Source organism: Etheostoma spectabile, chromosome 2, assembly GCF_008692095.1.
Source record: "Etheostoma spectabile isolate EspeVRDwgs_2016 chromosome 2, UIUC_Espe_1.0, whole genome shotgun sequence".
NCBI lineage: Eukaryota > Metazoa > Chordata > Actinopteri > Perciformes > Percidae > Etheostoma > Etheostoma spectabile.
The window spans coordinates 27,274,315-27,282,326 of record NC_045734.1 but is presented as its reverse complement, the minus strand read 5'-3'; the positions used below and the strand labels follow the sequence as shown (position 1 = coordinate 27,282,326).

Genomic DNA, 8,012 nt, shown 5'->3' with positions numbered 1-8,012 from the left:
GGTAAATAATTTCATTTCAAGCATGTGATGTTCATTTAAACTCACCTGTGGCAGGTAACAGGTGCTGGAAATATAGAAATCAAAACTGAAGTCAGTTAGAGTGTGTAAAAGACCTGCCTGCTGGCAAGCATGGATGTTAATGTTGCCCAATTTAGAATATTCCAAAAATAATAAGATTTGCTTATGTTTGATTGGTGAGGAAGGAAATGCATTCAACATGTTAATAGGTATATTCCTACCATCTCTTATATCCAGCACTTTTCGTCTGACCTCGCCTTTCTATCACTTTTGATACCAAACAGAGATGTTAAACGAAAAATATGCTCTATTTTTTGCGATCATGTGATTCATACAGTAACAACAACAACATACAGGCATGCGATAATAAAGTGTATAGGAAACATAGAAGATAAGGAATGCACCGTGTCTGCGCTCTCATGGTCTTTCATTGTTAAGGACAGTGAAAAATGGTTTGTCTATCCGCTCCGTGATTCAGAACCGGGTTCTCCATTGGGCCATGAGTCACCCTTCAACCAAGTTTGTTGAAAATCCGGCCATTTCTTTTCTGTAACCCTGCTAACCAACAGACAAACAAACCAAACCGAAAACATAACCTCCTTTGCGGCGGTAACTAGTTCCCCTGTTAACACACAACACAGGGAAACGGAAACAAGACAGCAAAGATCACAACAACAAACTCCAGTACTGTGGCTCGAAGGAGCCATTTTCCTTGTAGTGGCTATCATTAGAAAAATACATGTGTTATCCTGAGCCACTCAAAGGTGTGAATGTGTTTATAATAAATGTATAAAAGTGAAGCAAAGCAGAGGAACATTGTTAAAGAGCATACATTTTCACTCAACCCTCTCAGTATAAATAAAAGTTCTTACACATGACTGAGCGTTACAGTAATTGTTTGAAGTGATCATAGAGTGTAACTTGATTTTGGCTGTAGACTCACCTCTCAGGCCACTGACATTGTGTTATTTGTGCAGGCCATGTGTTGTATAGGTGTTATTTCCAAAGCTCAGGGTTGGCCTTCCCGTCTTGCATAAAATAAACCCCATTATTTGTGTTTGTGTTTGTGTGTGTGTGTGTGTGTGTGTGTGTGTGTGTGTGTGTGTGTGTGTGTGCGTGCGTGCGTGCGTGTGTGTGTGTGTGCGTGCGTGCGTGTGTGTGTGTGCCACACTAAGCATGGAGAAGAGAAAGAAGAGCCGAGAATTGTCTGACGACTTAAGAAGCAAAACTGTGGACAAACAGCAACAATCTCAAGGTTACAAGTCAATCTCCAAAGACCTTAAAGTTCCTTTGTCCACTGTACGCAATATAATCAAGAGGTTTATAACCCATGGAACTGGCAAATCTCCCTGGAAGTGGACGGAAGAGAAATATTGATGAAAGAATGCAACGCAGGATAGTTTGAATGGTGGATAAACAACCTCAGTCAACTTCCACGCAGACTCATGCCGTCCTGCAGACTCTGGGTGCATCCGTGTCAGCTCGACTATACGTCATCATCTGAATGAGAAGAAGCGCTATGGCAGGAGGCTGAGAAGACCCCCCCTTCTGACACAGAGGCATAAAATGTACCTGAGTAAGTCTCAATCCTTCTGGGAGAACGTTTTGTGGACAGATGAGACTTAGGTAGAGCTTTTTGGCAAAGCAGGTAATTCTACTGTTCACAGAAAACAGAAAGAGGCCTAAAAAGAAAAGAACACAGTGCCTATATGGTGGAGGGTCAAGGATGTTTGGTGTTGTTTTGCTGCCTCTGGCACTGGGTGCATTGACTGGGTGCAAGGAATCATGAAATTTGGAGACTATCAATATATTTTGGCCCATAATGTAAGGCAAGGCAAGGCAAGGCAGCTTTATTTGTATAGCACATTTCAGCAACAGGCATTCAATGTGCTTTAACGAAATCAGTTAAACCAGATAAAACCAAGTACAAACGTTAAAAATCATAAACATTACAAATAATAAACACATGAATAGACAAGTTAAAAACAGAATAAAACATTAGGACACATAAACACAAAACAAAGTTACAGTGCAGCAAAAGAAATTTAAGAAATGAGCATTCATTTAAAGAAAGGCAGCATCAAAAAGAAAGGTTTAAGACCTGTTAAAAGAACTGAGAGTAAGCAGCGGAATCTGCAGGTTGTCTTGGAGTTTGTTCCAGATATGAGGAGCATAGAAACTGAAAGCTGCTTCACCTTGTGTCTAGTTCTGAGCTGTGGACAGAAGTAGAACCTTCCCAGATGACCTGAGAGGTGGGGGGTCATAGTGTAGTAGCAGATCAGAAATGTATTTTGGTCCTAAACCGTTTAGGATTTAAACTAGGTAAGAGTTACTTTGAAATCAATTCTTTGAGACACAGGAAGCCAGTGTAAAGACTTCGAACTGGAGTGATGTGATCCACGTCCTCTGGTCTTAGTGGGGACCCAGCAGCAGCGTTCTAATCAGCTGTAGCTTGTCTGATTGATTTTTTAGGGAGACCTGTAAAGACCCCGTTACAGTAGTCAGTCTACTGAAGAGAAGCATTGACCAGTTTTTTCCAAGTCCTGTTGTACACATAATCCTTTAAACCCTTGATATATCTAAGGTGATAGGTGGCTGAGCTTTTGGGCTGGTGTCAAAAACGCTGGGTCTGGCATCAGAGGTCAGGGTGTTTTCAGCAGGCAATGACCTGAAACACCCTAGACACCAAGACATGCCGTTGGGGATAGCGCACTGGAGAGTGGCCCGCATGATGAGTGGATTTAATCCCTAGATCCCATTGCCAAAGGCCCCTTCAAATCTAGAGACACTGGAGCAGAGTTTTCAAAAGAAGAGGGGTCCAATAATTCCAGTTGAGAGGTGTAGAAGCTTGTTGATGGTTGGAGGAAGCGATTGGTTCTCGTTCTTTTTCCAAAGGTGTGCAACCAAATATTAGTTGAGGGTGCCACCAATTTGTCCGACTAATTTTTGAGTTTTGAGTACATATGAGTCAAATTTGCTTTTTGTATCTTCTGCTTTTGGCTGTTCCTTGCACTTAAAGGTAATATCACAGAGTGTTACCACAACACATTTTCCATGGCAACACTTTTCTGGAGAAATGGTGCATTTTCTGGAAAATTCAGGGGTGCCTATTCGTCCATGACTGTAATTGTATTTTGAGGTTGTGCCAGGAATAGGTTTCCTGTTTCATGTTTTTTTTATTGTAATGCACATTGTGCAGATCCTGTTTCACCCTGTGTGTTTAATTCAATTCAATGCAATTTTATTTATAGTATCAATTCATAACGAAGAGGTTTAGGTTTGTCATGTCACGCTTTTTATCCAGAATAGACCATCTCTCTAGTTTTTCAGCCAGTGAACATCTCTCTAGTTTTATCTCCAGAGTGAGACATCTCTTAGTTTTATCTCCAGCAATGAGAACTCTCTAGTTTTAGCTCAGAGTGAGACATCAGTTCTTTGGTGGGAGTCACACATGTCGCATAAGCACTGCAAGGCATTGAAACAAAGTATGAGGGTGCCATGCTAGCAGATATTATAACGTGTCACTAAGTGATGCACGTTCGTCACAGAAGCAAGGAGGGACTACAACAGAGCTGTGGGACAGCCATTAGCAATGGGAAGACTAAGGGGACCTAGATAGAGAGTTTTGGAACCACGAATCAGATTCAAGAAAGGGGGGGGGGTCTCCCTGCAGAACTCTGTGACTCAAAATCAGCAGGATGCTATTCTGAAACAGCTCACCCAGAGGCTGAAGACAGAGGACATTCAAATTTGGAGACTGAAGACAGAGGACATTCAAAACCCGGGAGAATGAAGACAGAGGACGTTAGAAACCAGATCTTACTCAGAACCCATGGATGGTGGAAGCACCAGAACACAAATAACCCCCAAAATCCCAGAAAAGGGATTCCTTATCTTTGACACTTTATCTCCTAGTGTCTTGGGTATCATTTGACCTTTTTCCACAGGTTGTAAATCAGAAATTTAGGTTCTTTAAACAAATTTACAAAAACTGCACATGGATAGTAAATCGGTTTTAAAGTTAAGTTAAATTAAATAATCGTTCACTACTTTCATTGAATGTGTGTTGTTTGTCAATTTGATAGCTTTTGGAGAGAAAAAAGTTTTTTGATAAAGAATTTAAAATGTAAAAAAAAAAACAACTGAAAATGTAAAAAGACAAATGCAATAAAAGTGACTAAAATGTGAAAAATAGTTTTGAAAATTTGGGAAAACCCACCTTAATTCTCAAAGGCTCGAAATCGACAAACATTGAAAAGTGAAAAAACATTGTATTAGGGAAACCACAAAGAAGGGTCAAAAGAGACCAAACGTGCTAAAAGGTTTTTATTTGAAATTTTGACTCGGAAAAAAAACACGTTGCAGGTCGGAGGGAAGAAATAGTTAATATTCAACTGGATGGGCTCCAATATGCAAGAGTCAGTTTTCTCTTTCACAAATTACCCAACACCCCTAACAGTTAGTTTGGAATCCCAGTCAGAACATTGTGTAGAAGTCAACAAGAGGAAGTGTTAGATCTAATATAGTACAATATATGAAGTTGGAGAATAGTGGCAGCTACATATTCTTACAGATATACTGCGTAAAGGTCCATATGGCACATTTCTGCATTACAACACTTTGTTAGGCCTATTTTAGGAGGACTGATTGCTACCCCAAAATGTTATTAAGCCCCCCCAAAAATATATTTTATTTTTTACAGAGCATCTGTCACTCACTACTTTGAATCAATCTTCCTTTCAATCGTTGGTTTTACCAGTCCACGTGAATGTGTGGATCGTTCCTGTGTTTCCATCTCAGGAACATCTAGATCGATCTGGTGTTTCTGTAAGTGGGAGATGCTGTTCTGCTTTTATTTCTTCAGCGCAATGTACTGCACGCTAAACAAATCTATCACATGGTGTGTGTCTCAACAGCAGGAGACAGTACTCACTTGTGTTGTCCTCCCGGGTTCAAAAACAGACAAAAAATTTAACATTTTTGTCCCTTTTTCAGACATTTTCTAATTTCCATCCACCCCCTTACTAGTTTCATACTTTTTGGAATTCATGGCCAATAACCCTCATTATTTCAGAATTATTCCTAATTTGAGTTAAAAAAGAAATTATTAATAATTTTGACTAATAGTTGGATCAGGGCATGAGAAGAGTCAATCCTATTGCAAGCGAGGTTGGACGGAATCCATTTATGGAGTTTGGTTAAAAGAAACTCATATTCAGATATGACATTTTGGAGAGGACAACAGGGAGGGGTAAGGCTCTTCATCTCTACCAAGAGTTTTAGAATGCATTTTAACATTGAATGAACTTATGATGAGCGTGCATGGTCAAGCTCCCTTTCCATCCAGGATCTACTGAGGTCTTCAGACCTCTCTCAACCCCAGAGGTGCTCTGCAGCTCTCTCCCTGCAGCATCATCTGTGGAAACCTTTAAAAACACCTGAAGACTCGTCTTTCTACAAGCTTTTAACCACAAGCAATAAGGATTATAGTATTTATGTGTTTTATTTGTTTTACTGTAAACACTCTGGGACCCTCTTGTCTATGTAGGTGCGTATAATAAAGACTACCATTTATCTGTTGGTGTTGTCCCCAGCCAACAGCCTGTTTTATTTCTACTAGTACCTAGCCTCTTGATATGTGATATATGCCTGTTGTACAGGCTCATGGATTGGTTTGCTATTCTGCTTGTAATATCTCCAAAACCAATATTGTACCCCAATGTCTTCCAGAAGGACCTCAAACCACCTATTATGCACTCCGCTGGTAGCCTTCTCCCTATGACTGGTGTAGGCTACGCACCATCAGAGGAAGACATGGGTACTACTTTATTTACCTGACAGGAACGCTGCAGATTCCAATGTAATCACAATATCAAATTAGTAGCATGGACTCATGGCGTGCGCCACCCCCCGGCTCGTTATGAGCCATCAGCACATATCTGCGTACATCAACCACCAGGGCTGTCTGTCCGTCTGTGGTGTGTGTGTGTGTGAGCAAGCAAGCGTAATATATTGTATATAAGTTTGCATGAAAAAAGCAACAGAAAGGTTAAAAGTGTAATAAATACAGACTGTTAGTCGTTGTCTAATTTATTTTCACGTGACTACTTTAGAATTGATGTGACAGGACTGCATTAAAACAGACCCGAGTTAATGTTAAGAGTTTTATTCAACAGAGACACAAGTTACCCTGATTCTCTTCCTCACAGTAACCGCGGTTACCAACCTCCATCGGTTACAGTCCTCCTGGTGTCTCCGAGGCTATACTCTGTTCTCACAGTACAGTTAACGTTTAAACTTTCTCGGCAGAGAAATGCAACAATGGCGATAAAGTGACAAAAACCTCAAAAGAAACGTACAAATATGAGTTTGAGAATAGGGTTCTAAAGCAAAAATACTGTCTGTTGTTATCACATCTACTTTATCTAAACACACTGTTATCACATCTACTTTATTATAATTGCACACAGAATTATTACAGATTAGCATCAGCTAATTGCAAACGTTTCCCCATAGTGAACAGAACGCCGTTTCACATGCGATTATAATGCTTATCTTTGTGAAGAAACCTGTATAGACATGTGGGAGGCTTGGTATCGTCATCGTCTCATTAACAATGGGTGCAAGTTTTCTTGCTTTATAATAATTGTCACCAATGAAGTATCCTCCTTCATTTCCCACAGAGTGGGTTGACTTCTGCAAAGTTGCTTTGATGAAGGTTTGAACTTCTTGCACTCATCGCCAGGTCTATTGATTTGTCTTGACTTGGCGGCCATCACGGCGTACAGCGGCAGCTTTCATCCGGGGGATGCTGCTTTTCAAACCTCAGCGGGAGTTTTCTCCGTCCACAGAGAGCCCGACAGCAGAGATCAGCAGAACACCGCAAAGATAGAGATCTTCATGTTCATCTGGGAAAACAGAGGTTATCAAAGCCGTTTGTAGCAGCCTTTCACTCTCTCTACTTTTACTCTGAATCTCTAACATCCTTATATTATACATAGAGCTGTTAGAGCCTTACTCGACATCTCTAAATGCTTATATAATCACATCAAGCTGTTAGAGCCTTTACTTGACATCTAACATCTCTTATAGTTACACATACAGCTGGTTAAAGCCTTTACTCTGACATCTCTAAATATCTATATTGTCACCATAAAGCTGTTGAGCTTTTACTCTGACATCTCTAACATATATAAATATCTTATCATATAAAGTGTTAGAGCTTTACTCTGGACACCTAACATCTCTTATATTTTCACATAAAGCTGTTAGAGCCTTCTACTCTGTACACCTCTAACATCTCTTATCATATAAAGCTGTTAGAGCTTACTCTGAATCTCTACATTCTCTATTACTCATTATAAAGCGTTAAGAGCCTTTACTCTGAATCTCTCTACCATCTCTTAATCTTATAATAAAGCTGTTAGAGCCTTTACACTTTGACATCTCTACCATCTCTATATTATCAAAAGTGTTGAGCCTTTACTCTGACATCTCTAACATCTCTTATATTATCTAAACAGCTGTTGAGCCTTTACTCTGACTCTAACACTCTTTATATATCTTCAAGCTGTAGAGCCTTACTGCGACGATCTTAACTCTCATATTGCCCAAACCGTCGGTTGGAGCCTTGATCTGACTCCTCTCACATCTTCTTGCTTATTAAACCAAATTTTTAAAATCACTTACCCTGTCGGAGCCTTTACTCTGAATCTCTTACATATCTAACATCTTTTACATCCTATAAGCTGTAGGCCTTTACTCTACTTATCTAACATTCTCTTCTATTATAGTCTAAAGCTTGTTTTGAGCCTTCTCTGCCATGTTCGCCGTCTCTTACTATGGCCTCTCAGGTTCACTCTCTAGGTTTCGGTTGCTCCTCAACCTAGTTACACCACAACTAAATCCTCCACATCAACACAACATTGTCCATCCCCCACGCCTCTAGCAATCGAACAGGTAACAAATACAAGTGCCGAGACACCAGTGGTACA

General features: G+C 40.1%; 1 long non-coding RNA gene across 1 annotated transcript in view; it reads right to left on the bottom strand.

The window, feature by feature from the left end:
- LOC116706556 (uncharacterized) overlaps positions 1-6,935 on the bottom strand; it is a 27,509-nt gene extending 20,574 nt beyond the window's left edge. The window contains exon 1 of the long non-coding RNA XR_004336271.1: positions 6,843-6,935. This is a non-coding gene — a long non-coding RNA (uncharacterized LOC116706556). The remainder of the gene's footprint in view (positions 1-6,842) is intronic.
- Between the last annotated feature and the right edge of the window lie 1,077 nt (positions 6,936-8,012).